This window comes from Ambystoma mexicanum, chromosome 10, assembly GCF_040938575.1.
Source record: "Ambystoma mexicanum isolate Mex_15411 chromosome 10, UKY_AmexF1_1, whole genome shotgun sequence".
NCBI lineage: Eukaryota > Metazoa > Chordata > Amphibia > Caudata > Ambystomatidae > Ambystoma > Ambystoma mexicanum.
This window is the reverse complement of record NC_090932.1, coordinates 1,124,304,132-1,124,322,115: the sequence shown is the minus strand read 5'-3', so window position 1 is coordinate 1,124,322,115 and position 17,984 is coordinate 1,124,304,132.

Sequence of the window (17,984 nt, the reverse complement as noted above, 5' to 3'; positions counted from 1 at the left end):
AGTGATCGAAGATATGATGGCCCTGATATTTCAATTGGGCTTAGGGCATCTCACTCCCCCTTCTCCTGATAGACCACCATAACTGTACCATGCAAAGTTCCTTTACCAAACAGAGTATTCTCAAGAAAGTCAATGTTGTCAGTAGCACAATAGACAAATCTGCCTCTGACCCATTCTGAAGGAACGTAAGTAAGATCCTCCACACTCATCCGGGCATTTCTTTTAACCTCTGTGGCTATTTGTGTTTCAAACCACAGGACTCTGGCGTAATCTATCGAAGCTCCCATGCTATGCAGAAATTGATTGATGAATGTTCTGCAGGTAGCTGTGTGCATTTTGAGCCCAACTGCCACTTGTAAGGACATTTCACTGGTATGCCATGTGGTAGAAGTGCTTACGTAGGAAGCTTGTCATGGCGATGGCATTTCATAAATAAACATCTGTGACAATTTATGAGCCCTGCTCATTATAGTGGTATCCCGCATTTCTGAATTACTATTCATTTCCATCTGTCTTTGACAGCAAAACTGGTAAAAAAAGAGCAACTCCCTTTGGAACAAATGCCAAATTCACTTCAAAACTTCCAGTGAATTTTCATATTTTAGAAGTTGGTACGGCTCTCTGTAAAATTGTAGCTGCTTCAAGAAGGGTTCTTATATTTTTCTCAATATCCTCAAAGTCTTCTTCTGCATGGGATAGTACAACACCTGCTGTTACTTTCAGTGAGATTCATTGCGATTCATTTACCCTTTTGGGATTGCTAAAAATAATGCCAATAAATGCAGGCTCTTCTACTATGAAACTTTTGATCTCTTTTCTTGTTTCCATCTGTTCTTCTTCTAAACCATTGTTAGCTGCAATTTTCCCGCAAAGCTTTTCAGTTTCCCCCATTGTTGATACATTGCCTTCAAGGAGAAAATCACTAATTAAAGATACAAATTCAACATGCTTCATAGAATAGGGAATTTGTCTGCATATTTCTCCTTAGTGTAAAAACTTGACTACATGTGTGTTCCAACATAGATTGTTATGATCAATTTCCCTTGCGTGAGGGTTTCCAGCATCTGTACAATCGCTAAGACAAATCTTTAATGTGTCATTGTTAGACAGTTCTACTGATCTTACAAACAGATGCCAGCTGAATCAGTTACTATAAAATATTACTGATTAGTTCTTTTTCCTTCGTTAAGGCAAAAGAAGCATATATTTCTGTTGTACAAATATATTTTTGATCTTCTAGTATAGCTTTGTTCTATTTCTTCCTCTTCTTCATGGCTGGAGATAGACGGCTTTGGCTCATGTAACGGCTCTCCGTCTATTTTTTTGCTTCAATCCATGTTTGCCTTATGAGTACATTGCCTATAGCATTCTGAATACCATAATGCTTTTTCATTTTTCTGTTCCTCAGGTGGTAACTTGCCTAATCATAGACTTATGTTGACATATTTGTTATTGATCCACTCAGCTCTCTTCTTACTCGTAGCACCTTTTCATAACATTTTGGATTAAACAGGGGAGATTTAATTCTTTGTTGACATAAAATATACAAGGAAAAGTCTGTTATCCATTTTCTTTTTTTGGCTGATGGTGGATGCTCCACTTTTACATGGTTTTTCGATATCTGTAGGCAATGCCATTTTGAAAAAAATCGTTTTATTGGTAGGTAGAATCAAATTTCACAATACAACTGCTCTTAAATCATTTTCTAATTTTCTTACTAATTACCAGAACCTGTAACAAAAGAAAAGGATAGAAATGTTAGAAATCATGAAAAACGAACAGAGACTTATAAACAATTATAGAGATATCACATTCTTTTAAGGGTCTTCTTTATTCAGTTTTTATCGTGAACTAAGGTCCTTAGAAAATATTTGATAGGATCACTCGAAAGGAGTTATAGATCAAATTCTGATTATGTCATGATCACTCGGAACACACCATTGGGAGGCAGCAGACACAAGGGAAGGGACTTCGGAGAAGACTGGACTGCTTTGGTTGCATAGGCACACTGAAGTTCCATTGAGACATGTGTTCAGCCCCCTTCAAGATGGCCACCAAGGATGGATGCAGACCAGAACCCAATGTGGCCCCGAAGAACTCCATCACACCCAACAAGATGAACTTTCTAGATGCATTGGGAGTGGTTCAGGACTATAAATACCACACATTTTGCCTCGCCCAGTGCTTCGTGTTGATTCTGCTGACTAAACAGCTAAACGCTTACCTCTCCTGCTTCCGTGTGATCCCGCTCTGTTTTCTGCTGCATTTACCAGCCTCCGGCCCCAGAACCGCCTGCAGCATTGCGTTCCTGTTCCTGTAGGAAGAAAGGAAGAGAAAGCTGAGGAAGTAGATTAAGGGAACTGCTGCACATTCTTGCCGCACACATCCTGCAAAAGCCATTAACCTGCGCGCATCCATCAAAGCCAGTTAAGCCGCGCACATCCTGCAAAAGCCATTCAATCTGTGCATGCCTCGCAAAGCCATTGCACCGTGCGCTTGTTATCATACCTACCGGTTGACCACGTCCTTGCTCCTTACCGGCACCGTTCATTCCGCGGCTGCCAGCCTCATAATGAGGCCCAGTGTATGGAATGTGTAAAGCTCACTGCAGGGTGCTAAAATGGATAGTGATGGCCAGGGTGTAGGAGATGGTGTGTCCTCATCCTCCGCCACATCAGTCTGATAGAGGGAAATCACAACAAGTTCATGAGCGCTCCTCGCTGTAGACACAAGACCACGCCCCTTCTTTCATGGGAATCCCATCACAGAATTTACAATCTCTGGGTTTCCCGCAACATTGGTTCCCTGATGAATTCTGTGGTTAGAGTGGTTAGAGATGTTTTTCAACGCCTCCAGGGAAACAGATGATCCGGCCCAACAGTCAATGCTGCTGTTCTATGCAGGGAGGGAAGAACATACAATATTGGAAGCTCTCCCAGCAGGAGACAGAGTCTACAGGGCAGCCAAAAATGCCATCCACGTCTATTTAATCCCTCCTGTGAATATGGACTGTGAAAGATTCCTCCTAAGACGAGGCATTTAAGGTGCGCTTGATTCACCTGGCGTGTTTCATGCTCGCTTATGCCAATTGGCCATGTCATGTGTGCCGATAGATGGAGAGGAAAAGATACGTGCCCAGATCATCCAGAACGGTTTCTCTGTTTAACTACCCAGACAGATTCTGGGAGAACCTGACATTTCGCTGCAGCGGATTTTGGAAATTGTCTGGTCCCACGAGCTGGCAACAGAAAGAGCATCTCATTTGGAAGACACAATAAAAGTAATAGCTCATACTATATGAGCTTACCCAGTGACCCGGCAATATGGGAGAGGAGGTGGTCGTCCTTGGCCGCAGACACCAAAAAACGTGGAGGTATCAAATACAAGATGCAACTTGTGTGGATATCCTTAACCCACAGTCAAAACTGCCCGGCGGCAAACCAGATCTGCAGACGATGTGGCAAGTTCTTCCCTTATTTTCTTAAGGTGTGTACACCAAAAGCAGTAAGGCACCCTCTAACCGGACAAGGCTAGCCTGAGTGGTGACATTCACCTGAGAAGACCAAGCTTCCAATTCAGTACCAAAAATGGAGGAAGATATCGAGGATGTCTTCTTTGTCTCAGCAATCTGTACGAGTAAGACAGAGAAGCGTCGACAACCCTGCTGTGCAGTAACAGCAGACCGACAAGCGTCGACAACCCTGCTGTGCAGTAATAGCAGACCGACAAGCGTCGACAAATCTGCTGTGCAGTAACAGCTGACAAACAAGCGTCGACAACCCTGCTGTGTAGTAACAGCAGACCGACAAGCGTTGACAACCCTGCTCTGCAGTAACAGCAGACCGACAAGCGTCGACAACCCTGCTGTGCTGTGACAGCAGACAGACAAGCGTCGACAACCCTGCTGTGCAGTAACAGCCGACAGACAAGCGTCAACAGCGCTGCTGTGCAGTAACAGCACTGATGGAACAAGTGCCAGTGCTTGCAGGCACAGGTGCTCATAGGCGCAGGGTCTTCTTTGTCTGTAATCTGTACGAGTAAGACAGACAAGAGTCGACAACCCTTCTGTGCAGTAACAGCAGACTGACAAGCGTTGACAACCCTGCTTTGCAGTAACAGCAGACCGACAAGCGTCGGAAACCCTGCTGTGTAGTAACAGCAGACCGACAAGCGTTGACAACCCTGCTGTGCAGTAACAGCACTGTTGGAACAAGCGCCAGTGCTTGCAGGCACAGGTGTTCATAGGCACAGGGGCATAAACATAATGCTGATGGCCCAATTTGAGCTCTCAACCCACCTCCAAGATTGGTGGTGCCAAAGGTCTGTGTTTTCATTTACAGAGGTAAATCCCCACTCTCCCTAGACTGCATCTTCCAAGCACAAGTGACCCATGAGGACCTATCAGTACCTGGAATGTTCTGTTTCAACCCAGAAGCACGGGAGACACTACTAAGCTGAAATATCGCAGAAGAACTAGGTTTGACGCACTTCGCCTTAAGTGTCTATAAGGAGGACATTGAGGCACTCCTTCACGCCTATTCAAGTTTATTCAATGGAATGGGATGTTTGAAGGGTCAAGACATTTGCTTACATATAGGCCCTACAGTGCAGCCAGTGGCGCTATCCCACTATCAAATCCCATTCCATCTGCGAGACAAAGTGGAAATGAAACACCAGAAGCTGGATGAGGCCAACATTATTGAAAGAGTGGCAGGTCCGACACCATGCTTCTCTCCAATCCTGGCAGCTTAGAAACCAAAACATCCTGACGAAGTAGGCGTTGCATATACATACAGATACCCAATCAGGCTATCAGGAGTGAATGACATCCGACATCCGTGCTTGCCCATATTTTAGCTGACCTACAAGACTCCAGTGTGTTCCACAATTGATTTAAATGATGGGTACTAGCGGATTCCCCTGCATGAGGAATCCAGATGCATTGCTACATTTTCCTCGCAGGTGGGCCTTTTTCGCTACAAGAGGCTCCGCTTGGGGGTCTCATCAGCGGTAGAGGTTTTTGAACACACCACTAGAGGGATGCTGGTGGGACTCCGGGGTCATAAACGTTGGCGATAACTTTCTAATACGCTAAGTCTGCGCGAGAAAAATTTGCTACAACTAGGGGGAAAACAACCTCCGTCCCGGGGTTCTAGGATTTTTTCATTTTTCAAACCCTTTGTAGGGATTGGAAGGCTGGCTGGCTATGGTCCCCGTTTTTGACGCAACCTGATTTCGAAATCCTAAAATCGGGTCCCAGCACAACTTTTCCTGCGATAAATGGGCATGTGAATGCTTTTCACACACCCATTTCCCCCCGCTTGCCTTCCCCAGCGCTCGAGTGCACCCGTGAGCACACCCCCTCCCTGCCTCCCACAACAGGCCAGCGACTTAGAAGTAGGACTACCGTTTTATTGTAGTCCTACGCCTATGTCTATGACCTGTCTCGTTTTTTTTTATCTGGTCACCCTAGCTACAACATCAGTGGTTTTCCTAAGACTCTAGCAACCTAGGTTGATGCTAAATCGACCAAAAGGCATGATCCAAGGCACCAGGATCTCTGTTGGCCCTCTCAAGATACAGGACATAACAAGCATTGGCAATGCCAACAGTTTGGGCTTTTGTGTAGGCATGGGAAAGGCACTTGCCACGCACAGATGTAGTGGCATTAACTGGCCATTGATGGTAGCAGGCGAAAAATTATGCCAGTACCTGGGACTCTAAAAGCAGTGCCTGGAAAATCCTTAGTCCTTATACACAAGCCAAAATGGTTGGCTTTGCTTAGGCTTGCTTTTAACACGAGTTCACTGAATGACAGGTGTAGGGTTTATACAACGAGTGGCCAAAGGCACACATGAGTTACATTTTTATTTCACCATTAGTGGGTTTACAACTCCAATTAAGTAATTAACTCTCAGCAGACTCCTTTGAAAAAAACAACGGCAAGCACTTGAGTGCAATGTTTGATGGTAAGGCGTGTTTAAAGCGAGCTCAAAGAGTTCCCATGGGTGGGGAGGGGCAGGAACTGGGTGCGAATGGCCATAGGGATTAGTATGGCAATGGGCAGTCAATGGGTGGGCAAGCAACCAAACCACACCTACAAGCTGTGTGTCCCTCCTGATATGCCATGTCTCCCTATGTACTCTAACGCAATAGTTTCGGCTTATAGGTGTTGCAAGCGACATCCAATAGCCCAAGCTAAAAACGGCCATGCTATTCTCGTCACTCTGTGAGGCGAGAAGCTTCCTTGGCAAGGTGAATTACTGTGAGCCCTTCATCCAGAATTTGCCAATGCTGACAGGGCCATGGCATGCCCTCATGAGGAAGGACTGTGCATAGACATGGAGCGATAATGAACAGTCAGCATTGAAAAGTACACGCAGAGCCTAGCAAGGTACATGCCAAGGTACATGCAGAATGGGCACTGCCAGCATTCCAGAGTTCCTCCAGGTTCTCCTGAGAGTGGAAGCAGAGCTGTTAGCTGACCCTGACAGGAAAATCAGCATCGAGATTGGAGATACCAGGGGATCGAGTGCCCCAGATTGTCCAATTGTCTCATGCAGGTCATCAAGGAGCATATAAGACAAAGGATTGACTGCGCGAAAAGGTTTGGTTTCCAGATCTCGAAAACATGGTGGATTCTTTCCTGGCAAGCTGCACGTGGTGCCAGGCAACGGCTGTGGCACCCATGCCGTCACTTCATAGGAGCATGACCCCATGGCAGCCGCTCAACATTGACTTTGGTATGGCACTGAACTCTTAACACTTCTTGGTGGGGCTTGCCCATTTTCCAAGGTACTGAGGGTTGAAATTCATATTGCGTGTGGCTGTTGATGTGCTAGTACCCATGCTTGAAGACATTTTTGCTACACATGGCATTCCACAGTCCATCAGGTCAGATAATGGTCCACCTTTCGAGGTCTAGGAGTTTGGCAACTTCCTAAACATGTGCGACACAACCCATCAGAGAATAACACGTTGAGAGATTCATGAGGATACTAAACAAAACATTATGGATAGCTCATGAGATGAAAAATCCCTTAACATGGCCTCGTGTCGTTTTTCTTTTAATGGCGTATTGCACAACACCACACATCGCCACAAGAGTGTACCCTGCTCAGGTGCTGTGGAAGGTGGTATCAACCATCCTTGAACATCCTTCGCGGATGAGGGCAAAGGTGGACAGGGAGGAGACGCGCAGGAGACAGATACGATGTATTAAAAAGCAGTGTTCGTCGAGGACTGCAGGACATAACCCTGGCAATTGGTGACCAGGTGGTCATCTGAGCAAGACATCCTAAACATAAGCAGTGCCTCCCCTTCGTGGCCACCCCGTGGAAGGTGGCAGTAAAGAAAGGCTCAATGGTCACAGCAGAAGCAGAAAGCACAAGCCTCACCCACAATTGCAGATGGCTCAGAAGAATAAGCCAACCGGGCAAAGACAACGTAGAGGGTGCAAGCTCATGGCAAGAACCCAGGCCCATAAACAGTGCTCAGGAGGAGCTGCAACCAGAGGAACATCAAGTAACGGAAGGGGAAGATCAGTGGGACGGGGCGCCTCCAGAAGTGGAAGAGAGACTACATCGAAGAGTCAGCGCTCGCTCACGAGATACTCCAAGAGAGATCAGAATACACCCTGACTATGGGCCTCATTACATGTTTGGTGGTCGTTTGGCTGGAAATCTGCCAAATTACCACAAACTCCTTCACCATTACTGCTAATTGTACCCGTGGGTTTACGAGTGGTTGAAGGGTGGTGTAAACCCAATTTTTGGAGTCCGTAGAACTCCATGCAAGTTTTATGGACTTCGACAGTGTGGTAAAAATGGTGGTAAATATGTTACTGCATTGGACCCAGACAGGATTGTGAATATTGGCAATGCCACACTCAGTTAGAATTGTGAACATTAACCTGCGCCAGACCCTGACAGAATTGTGAACATTAACCTACGCCAGACCCTGACAGAATTGTGAACGTTAGCCTGAGTCGCTTCTAGATAGGAATGCAAATGTTGGCATGTCCCACATCTGGGTGGCCCTATGAACATTAGCCTGAATCGCATCTGGATAGAAATGTGAATGTAAATGTTAACATGCCCCACACGTGTATCATTGTGTACCCTGCTTTCCTGCTTCCGATGCTGTTGCTATATATCCGTATCCCCCCCTCCTGTCGCTGTAAACCCAGCCCCCTGTCTCTATGTGTCCGTGTGTCGCTCTGCTCCCTGCCATCCTGCTCACGTGCCTGGTCTCAGGTGCTTTAAAGATAACCATCATATGACACCACTACGCTTACTCTCCACTATACACAATCATTCAACTAGAACACAGCTATACCCCTGATTAATTTGGCCTAGCTGTTCACATACAAGTACGACCCCATGAACACCTCTACACCTTAATGAAACGCTGCTAGCTGAGCACATTCCGGCCTGGTTGCTCACATATGCGTCCTTCAGGCCTAACGCAGACAGAGCCAGTCTGGGTGTCCACCCACCAGACTGCACACATACAACTGATGTCTTCAGCACCACACCTAACGCTAGGATGCAGCTACCATCCGGCAATTACATCAGCTGCACACATATTTGGTGCACCCAGGCACCCTACGACACTATGGGCCTCATTATAAATGGGACAGTCTGGTAACAACGGTACTGGTAAGCTTGACGGTACCGTTGTTACTGGACCAGCAAACTACAAGTTCTGCTCACGGGTGCCTTCCCACCCGCCAGGACTGACCTGATGGGCAAAGCATGTCGGATGCACTGGCACCATTCTGAATGGTGCCGGTGCATCCAACCTGACCATTCACATTGAGTCATATGGGGCTCAAATGGGAATTGAGAGCGTTTTTCTCTGGTGCCCGCGAATGAGCAATTACCGGGTACGGCATGGCCGTAATGACCCGGTAATTGCCTATTCGTGGGTGCCGGAAAAAATCGCAAGTTTGGCGGCAGCCTGCCGGTTTTACCGACAAGGCTACCGACAAACTTGCAATGAGGCCCTATCTCTCTCTACTGACCAGAACTACGGTTCCCGAGGGCGTTCAACCTACCAGCACTTTAAGGTCATACCAATGATATATATAGAGGGCTATATAAATGGCAAGTAACATAACATAACATAGCTACCAAAACAACGGTGGTAACAGAATCAAAGCTGCTTTTTTTACCGCACCGCCAAACTCAAGGCGAGGCCTTAATGTTGGATTAAATACTAGTAATATGTGATGTTTTCAAAGTTTGTTGTACATTAAAAAGGGCACTTATGACGCTGGATGCCCCGCGTTAAAGGACGTCCTTCGTCACAGGAAGCCGTGGAAAGAGTTTAAAAAAATAAACCCTGGCCCTTCTGGGACGGAACAGTTCCAACCAAGTGATCGGTGGTGTGATTACTGGTATCCTGTGTCCATTTTGTTTTACTGCATACGTTCTCTGCAGTTTGGCCTACAACATGGAGTAACAGTGACGTTGCCCAAACAATGACAGGAACAAATACAGTTGGGGATCATTACAAGGGTATTACCCAAATTGTTCGTTTACAATTGTTCGAATGAACAATTGACCGAATTTAAAGGGTCACAATTGACCTTTTCACAATTGACCGTATATATATATATATATATCTCGGATTGGTAATATATAGGGGTTTTGGGGGTTTGGCGTTGGGTGGGGGGTTGTGGGGGGTTTCCCCCCACGTATATGTTACAATTGACCTTCACAATTCGATCAATTGTGAAAAGGTCAATTGTCATTCGAACAGTTGTAAAACGAACAATTCGTATACAACCATTACAAGTATGGCGGTATGGGAAAGAATTGGCAGTTATGTCATTACTGCTACTTTTCCTGCTCCGCCATACTACGAGTATGGCCCTGAAATGGGGGCTTTACCAGTGTCATGCTGGAAGTAAATCCTCCAACTATCCGCCGAAAATCCACAGGCAGTCTTTCCACCAAATAAACCCCATAGAGTCCAATGGACTCTTAAAAAATGGGGATTCATTCTACCACCGCCATCTTTGTAATGAGGCCCATTGTCTTCCAACTCGGCAATCTGCCCAGTATCACACTGAACAGCAGCACTTGGTCCTCAAAAGAGGCATCACCCTCCCATGCAATTCTGTACCAGCCCAGATGTGAGCAGATGGGAAGTGTGCACAACTCCACTGCTCACAGTGCCACCCACACCTCAAAAATTGGGCGCAACAACAAATGGTACCAATATTGTGTGCAGACATAGTCATCCCAGTGTATGAACACAAACATAGGCTACTCCGATGCTGAACAGTCTGACACATACATTTCTGAGATCACGTGTGCATCGGTTGCATTGGTTGTAACACATTTTCTCCAAAATAAATACATTGGGTCTCATTACAAGTACTGTGGTAAGGTAAACAAATTTGGGAAAACTGAGGGTTATTCTGTTGCCGCCACATTACACCACCAGCGTACTATAGGTTTTTCTGTGAAGTGGAGGAAACACTTCCAGAAAACCGCCAGAGGTAATTCCTCTACGTTACAACCAAAAATCGGTGGAATTACTACCAGCAGAATTACCGCTGGCGGTAATTCCACTGAAATCGTCACAGAGTCCTATGGAGGGCTAACACCACCATACCACCACTTGTGACCCGGCGGTAATTCCGCCAGACCAAATGGTAGTAATGGTAAATCCATCTGCTGGTATTCTAATGGGTTTACCACAGGAATACCGCCAAACCTTTAACAAGGCCCATTCTTTTTATGTCCCAGTATCTAATTCCAATGCTTATTACTGACTGGTGTTGGTTCATTATGGATCCACCTAACAGTGTCCCCTTTTTGCTCCAATTCTCTCCAGAGGCCTCACTCCAGAGGCCTCTCACCCAATTTCCCAGTTGGACCTCATGTATAACAGTGTGTCAACACTGTGAATAACCAATCCTCTCTGGAAGCGCTCACGTAACCACTGAGGATGCGGGCCAGAGCTATCTCCTCGTGCATCCAAAGAATCAGCGCTACAGGTGCAAATCTGGGTTTTCATGAAGACTCCCACTCTGCCTGAGAGAGAGCACTGTGAAGGTTCTGGGTCTGGATCCACACATTGTCAACTGTAAAGGGAGGCAGCAGAAACATTACAACATGAGAGATTGTACAGCGCAGCAGAAAGTAGCTTGGGACATGTCACATATAAATAAAATATCATTTCATTTCACATTCAAGGAGTGGTTGCTTTCTGTGTGCTCCTCAATTCAGCTAATGCATTATATGGAGATTAGTGTTTGGGTCCATTTAGTGTTTGAAATTCTCCTCAATGTCTGACTTTTGGGGAGAGGGTGCTGATCTCTACAAAGGGCTGCCTGGCAAGGCTGCCTGTAGCCCATTAAAACGGGCTTGGCAAGCGGGCGTGGCCTAACGAGCCAGCAGGGGACCCTCTCACCCCTGCCATTAGCCCTCGCCCCGGCTCATTTTCCAGTGCTACTGCCAAGAGCGAGGAATTAAGAGGGTGGTAGAGACTTGGCTGAGAGCTCCTGAAAGAGATACGACCCCGGGATACGACGCTGGGAAGTACTATACTAATTGCTGCACACACGAATCGCCCGAGGATTGCGTTGTAGTGTGTCCCGTGCAAGATAGGGACGGAAAGAACGCAATTCGACTAAGAGCGAGTCAAAAGTAGCCCAAACAATGGCCGCTTCTCAGAACAGAGAGTTGACACCCGGAGAAGCCGGGCTAATGGCAGCACTTAAAGAGCTGCAGAGGGATAACAGCACCCCTCAAACAGCTGCAGAGTATTTTCAGGAGTGATAACGCAGAGCAATATTCGTGGAACGGCCGTAGGGGTTCATGACCACAAAAATAGAGTGGAAACGACATTCAAGCAGTCAACAAAAACACGAAAAATATGAGATGGGTAGCAGCAAAAGGGTACGCCGAGTTCCTGAACTGTGCTGCGTGGTCCAGCCATGGTCTAATGGCAAGAAAGTTCAGTCAGACCCCCAAACATCGAACCTTGGGACTTCCTACGCCTCAAGAAGGAGCAGACCTGAAGGCCTTTGTATGTCCCGGTCCACCGGGCAGCCCCACACTCGGGTCGGGTAGCGCCCGACACCACACGCTGCAGTGCGGCGATCACGCCGCGTGATGAAGGGTGGGTGTTCATCCCACCCGCTCCGGGACACCGGAGCGCCACACATGGCCGGCAGGCAACCGGCTTACCGCGGCCCCGGCTCTGGGGGCACCCAGGCCGGGGTCGCCTCCCCAACCCGCCTCACATGGCTGGGGGACCCACAGGGACGGCGTTGCCCGGCAGGGGCACCGTCCGGACGGCGTTGCCCGGCAGGGGCACCGTCCTCAAGCTGGGCCCCGACCTTGGGCCCAGCACACGTGGCGAGGCACCCCCCGGCACCAACACAACACACACACGCGGAGTCAGGTTCACTCGTGACTGCCGAGCCAGAAGCGGCTCGGACCTTTTATTAGGTTGGTCACATGGGTAACCATGTGACCACACAACTCCGTGGAATGTACCATGGCCCCTCACAGGGGTGCCATGCAACACTCCTCCTTTTTCATAACAAAATGCAAAACTCCAAAATCCAACCATAACTACCACTACTACTACTGGAGCCACTCTACTACTTTACACACCCTTTATTAACCTGGGTGAGTGGCTCTCATGTCCCTGAACGGCACCAGTGAGGGCTACTGGCACCACATAACATTACCCACTAACCGGGCCATTTTAAGCAAGTCCGTGTCTGCCGGCTCACAGTCTTCCGGGGAATGTTACTCATGATGTCCATCTTCCTTATGGAGTCGCCGGAAACCAGCTTGCACCCTCACCAGCGTTCATTTAGGACAGTTACAACACGATCACCCAAAACACCGGCAAAGCCGCACCTGGGGAGGCCCAGGGGCCACATCGGCTAGGTCCATTTGTATGGGGGCAACACCCCTCAGGGCCCGTGTCCTTGCGAGCCCAGCTGGTGTTGGGCCCGCTGCCTTTGTCCCCTTTCTCCTTTCCATTGCAGGCCCAGTCCGTGGTGGGCCCGCATCCACACCCCTCTTTTTCCATTGTGGGCCCGGATTGGGATGGGCCCGGCTTCTGTTGGGGTGAGGGCAGGCAGCTCCCCTCCGTGTCGCTGCTGAGGGAGGGGCAGTGCCTCCTTTGTTCCATCAGCAAACCCCGTTTGGTTTGGGCCTGCATACTTGGAATTTTCCTTTGGGCCTGCATCATCGCCTTTTTCTCTTTTTTTTTTTTTTTTTTTTGCACGGCAGGCCCATGTTCTTGAGGGGCACTGCCGCATGCTTTCCTTCTGTTGGGGGGGGGCAGACAGCCCACCTCACGGTGCGGCGACGCCGCAATTTCACCCCCACACGGGGCGGACAGCTTCTTTGCGGGCCCAGTTAAAACTGGGCCCGCTGCACAATGATGCGGCGATGTTCGCCGCTCCTCCTCCGCGCGGCTCACAGACGGGGACTGGGCAGGGCCTCCATTGTTCCATTTTTTTTTTCTGCGGGCCCAGCTGATGATGGGCCCGCCTTCCGTTGGGGGCCGCGTCAGCTGTTGGGCGGCCCATGCCCCAACTCGGTGCCGCGGCCGATGCCGCTCCTCTGTCGGGGCCGCCTCAGCTGTTCGGCGGTCCCTCCTTCCAACCTTCCTCCTCCGCGGCGGCGGAGGCAGCATCCTCCTCATTGCCGCTGCGGGCCCCGTTGGATTTGGGCCCGCATCCTCGCTGTCTTCTTGCGGGCCCGGTTGGACTTAGGCCCGCCACCCTTTGTCCTTTTGCGGCGACGTTTGCCGCTCCTCCTCATCGCGGGCCCTGCTGGCGATGGGCCCGCGTCCTATCTTCTTCGGGGCGCGCGGGGCCCCTCTCCCTCCTTAGCGGGCCCAGTTGGAGATGGGCCCGCATCCATCGCTTGTGTGCGGCGATGTTTCCGCACATCGTCTGTGCGGCGGATTCCGCGGGGCACTCACACTCCCCCCCGGGAAGGGGAGAAAACAGTTTTCCTCCTTCCTGGTGGCGGTGGGAGCAGACGCTCCTCCACATGCGGCCGACGCCGCTTCACACGCAGGGCTCCAGCCTTCGTCGCCATTGTTGGGGGCTGTCCCGGTCCACCGGGCAGCCCCACACTCGGGTCGGGTAGCGCCCGACACCACACGCTGCAGTGCGGCGATCACGCCGCGTGATGAAGGGTGGGTGTTCATCCCACCCGCTCCGGGACACCGGAGCGCCACACATGGCCGGCAGGCAACCGGCTTACCGCGGCCCCGGCTCTGGGGGCACCCAGGCCGGGGTCGCCTCCCCAACCCGCCTCACATGGCTGGGGGACCCACAGGGACGGCGTTGCCCGGCAGGGGCACCGTCCGGACGGCGTTGCCCGGCAGGGGCACCGTCCTGAAGCTGGGCCCCGACCTTGGGCCCAGCACACGTGGCGAGGCACCCCCCGGCACCAACACAACACACACACGCGGAGTCAGGTTCACTCGTGACTGCCGAGCCAGAAGCGGCTCGGACCTTTTATTAGGTTGGTCACATGGGTAACCATGTGACCACACAACTCCGTGGAATGTACCATGGCCCCTCACAGGGGTGCCATGCAACACTGAACTGTGCTGCGTGGTCCAGCCATGGTCTAATGGCAAGAAAGTTCAGTCAGACCCCCAAACATCGAACCTTGGGACTTCCTACGCCTCAAGAAGGAGCAGACCTGAAGGCCTTTGTAGCCAATAGTGCCTGTTGAATGCAAAACACTACAGCCCCCTCTGTGCATTCCCATATGGGCAACGCATAAATGCTGGCAAGGGAGGATCAGGGACTGGTTAAAGCTGAGGAAGGGGCAGTGAGAACAGTAACGGGAAGAGCAGAAGAGAGAGCATCATGTGTTTGAAAAGAGAGATTTATGTCCTGCTTCTGATCCCCAACATTTGGCTGCATGAAAGAGCCGAAATGGTACAGCCACAGGTCGGCGGGGCCCCTTCCAGCCATTCTGATCCTTCTCACTAGAAGGAGGAGACGTTTCACGGAATCCAGTGCATGAAGTGCGATCGACGCAGTCGCACATGCGCAAGGTGGAGATCCGGAAAGGGGGCTGGGGGGGGGGGGGACGCAAAGTGTATCCCCCCGGGGTTATTTTGATGCTGCACAGGCCAGCGAGCTGGCCTGCGCATAGAGTGCCCCCCCTCTGGGATATTTAAGGGGCTGGGGAAGGTTCTGGAGCAGGCGACGGTTGGGACGTATGTCTGACAGGTCGCCTGCTCGAGAGCCTTTCCCAGTGAGGGTACGCAGTGTAGTGGAGTGAGGTGAGGTGGGCTAGGGTAGTGTAGTGTTAGTTGGGGCGCTTTAGTTTTAGATATCATTAAAAAATAATAATAATAATTATAAGAAATAGTTGGAGGTGCCATAGATAAGGCACCTCCTCCTTACCTGCTGTCAGCGCTGCTTTTGTTGGCGCCTGGTATGTGGGGCAAGGGCGTCCGGTGTGTGCTGCTTGCGCAGCTTTTTCGGGTGGTCGCCGCCGACGTGCGCTGTTTCCCCTCACATCCTCTGGTTTTTTGCAGTGGTTGGGGGTGGGGCGCCGGTTCGCCCGCGCGCTTCCCCAGTGGACTGCTGCTCTAGTAGGCAGCGGCTGTGGAGCATTAGTTACGGTGCCTCTCGCATTGTGTGCGGAGGCGTTTGAGCTCCATAGGTGGCGTTGCATTCCCTTAAAGGGGCCACGTGCCGGAGCTTTCTGCAGGTTTGAAGCACATTCTTTGGTTTATTACTGCTCCGTGTGGGGGGTTTTTGTCAGTTGGTGGTCTGGGGTGATATTTTATGGGCTTATTTGCCCTGTGTTCCCATCTTTAAATTGCCTCTTTTATTGGGGATAAAATAAAAAAAAGGTTATTAATGTAATTCCTGCTATCAGGTATAAGCATATATATATCTTCTATTTGTTAGGGTTTCCATACCTGTTCTATTTTTCTTTTCTCCTCTGGTCCTACCATGGTTAATTAATTAATAATTTTGAAGTACACTCTACATTTGTAGTGTACGTATTTAGTTGTGATTAGTTTCAAATTTCCAAGTGTTTTATTAGGTAGGGAGCCATTCTAGTATATAGTTTCGGTGTATCCCTATTCTTTTGCTAGTGGGAGAGGCTCTGGGATAGCTAGTTAGTGCATCAAGGAAGTGCGCAAGTGCGCATTTGACTGGTTAAGTAGAATGGTGGGTCATGGTGCTAAGAAGAAGGGCCTGGTGGATGCCAAGGCCCTCAGGGAGGCTTTGGATATTATTAGTAGGGCATCCAAGGCTCAGCTGAAGGGGCTGCGATTGAGGTTATGGGGGAAGGGGAAGAAAGAGAGGGAAGGCCACAACGGAGGGCAGCAGCAGATGGGGCTCTCGCAGCAGTGGTAGCTTGTAAGCCTGCGGCGGGTAGGAAAGAAGTGGGTGAATCAAGGGGGAGGAAGATGGGACGGGAGATTGACAGGAGGGCGTCCAGGGGGGAAATGTTCTTGGGTGAGGAGCAGGATATGGTTGTGGGAGAGAATGATTGGGAGGATGCAGGTGAGGTTAGGAGTTCCCTGATAGAGGTAGGTAGGTCGGAGCAGGAAGTTGGTGGGGTAGGGATGCAGAGAGGGGTGTCATGGCAGAGGGGCAAGGGTGGAAAGTACATGCAGAAGAGTGTAGGTGGGAGAAGGAGGGAGTGGTCCCCATCAATTAGTGAAGTTAGGGAGAGGTGTGGAATGGCCCCCCGGCTAGGAGGAGTTTGGGTGGAGGGCACAGAGCAGCCCCTGCTCTTTCAGTGGAAGAATATGGAGAGGGTTTAAGAACGTCCCCTCCTCGAACGGTGCAAGGACAGTCTAGAGAGCGCAGCGCGGCCCCTAGCGACGAAGACCGCAGGGTGGAGGAGTGTACACCTCGGCCGAGAGAAGAGGACCAGGAAGGGGTTTCTGTGACCCCGCCGCAAAAACGTCAAAGGAGTGGTGGGGTGGACGCCCCGGGCTCACAAGAAGAGGATCTAATCAACCCGAGCATGTGCTCGCAACAACAATGGTATTTCAGGGGTAATAGAGATAGGAGGGATGAATATCTGGAGCAATGGGTGGATGAAGATTATAGGGCGGGACGAAGGAGTGGGAGGGTGAGAAGGGATTTTAGAGGGGATTTTGAAAGACAGGAGCACGGAGGTTGGGGGGCAAATGGTTGAGGGAATAATTGGCTGGGTGAGACGGCTGACATGTTTTGTCCCCGCAGCAGGAGCCCCATAAGGAAGGAGACGAGGAGCATCGGAGTGGAGGTCAGGCTGCAGGCAGGTGATGGCAGGTCGGAAAGAGGTGAGGGGGATAGTGACTGGGCAACTGCATGGCAAAGCGGTGACACGAGATTGGGGGCAGGAAATGAAAGTGCTGGTTTGCAAGGGGAAAGGAGAGAGATGATTGATGAGAGATTGATGAGAGAGAACATTGATGGGAGAGAAAGGAATGTGCTCAGTGGAAGTGCAGACAGATAAGTTGATTGAGCCAGTGGCGATCGAGGTACAGGTTTTAAAAAAAAAAGAGGTTGAAGTGAAGGGAAAAGAGAAAACGCTTCCATATATGGGCATCATGAAACCCTTGTGAGCACATTTGTTGACAGCAACTAACGCAGTGTTTCCAACAAGGAGACAGGGGAAGGGGGAGACGATCCGGCAGAGGGGTTGTTGGGAAAGGCTTTTACGCCAATTAAATTGGATGTGTTGGAGTGTGAAAACAAAATCAAAATATCGAGGCTGAGTACCCCAAAAATAAATACACCAAACACGGGTTACAAAGGAACATACAAAGTACTTTATTTTATACTGAACAGTTTTCCAAGAGAAGAAACAGATAGCTATCGGCCCTCAGTAACACAACGAACTCCAGCGTGGTTCAGTGTATTCAGTGAGAGACGCTGTACATTAGAATTCGATGCTCTTTTATACTATTTGCAAATATGATGCCCAACCCTACTTCGGGTTAATATTCCTCTAATA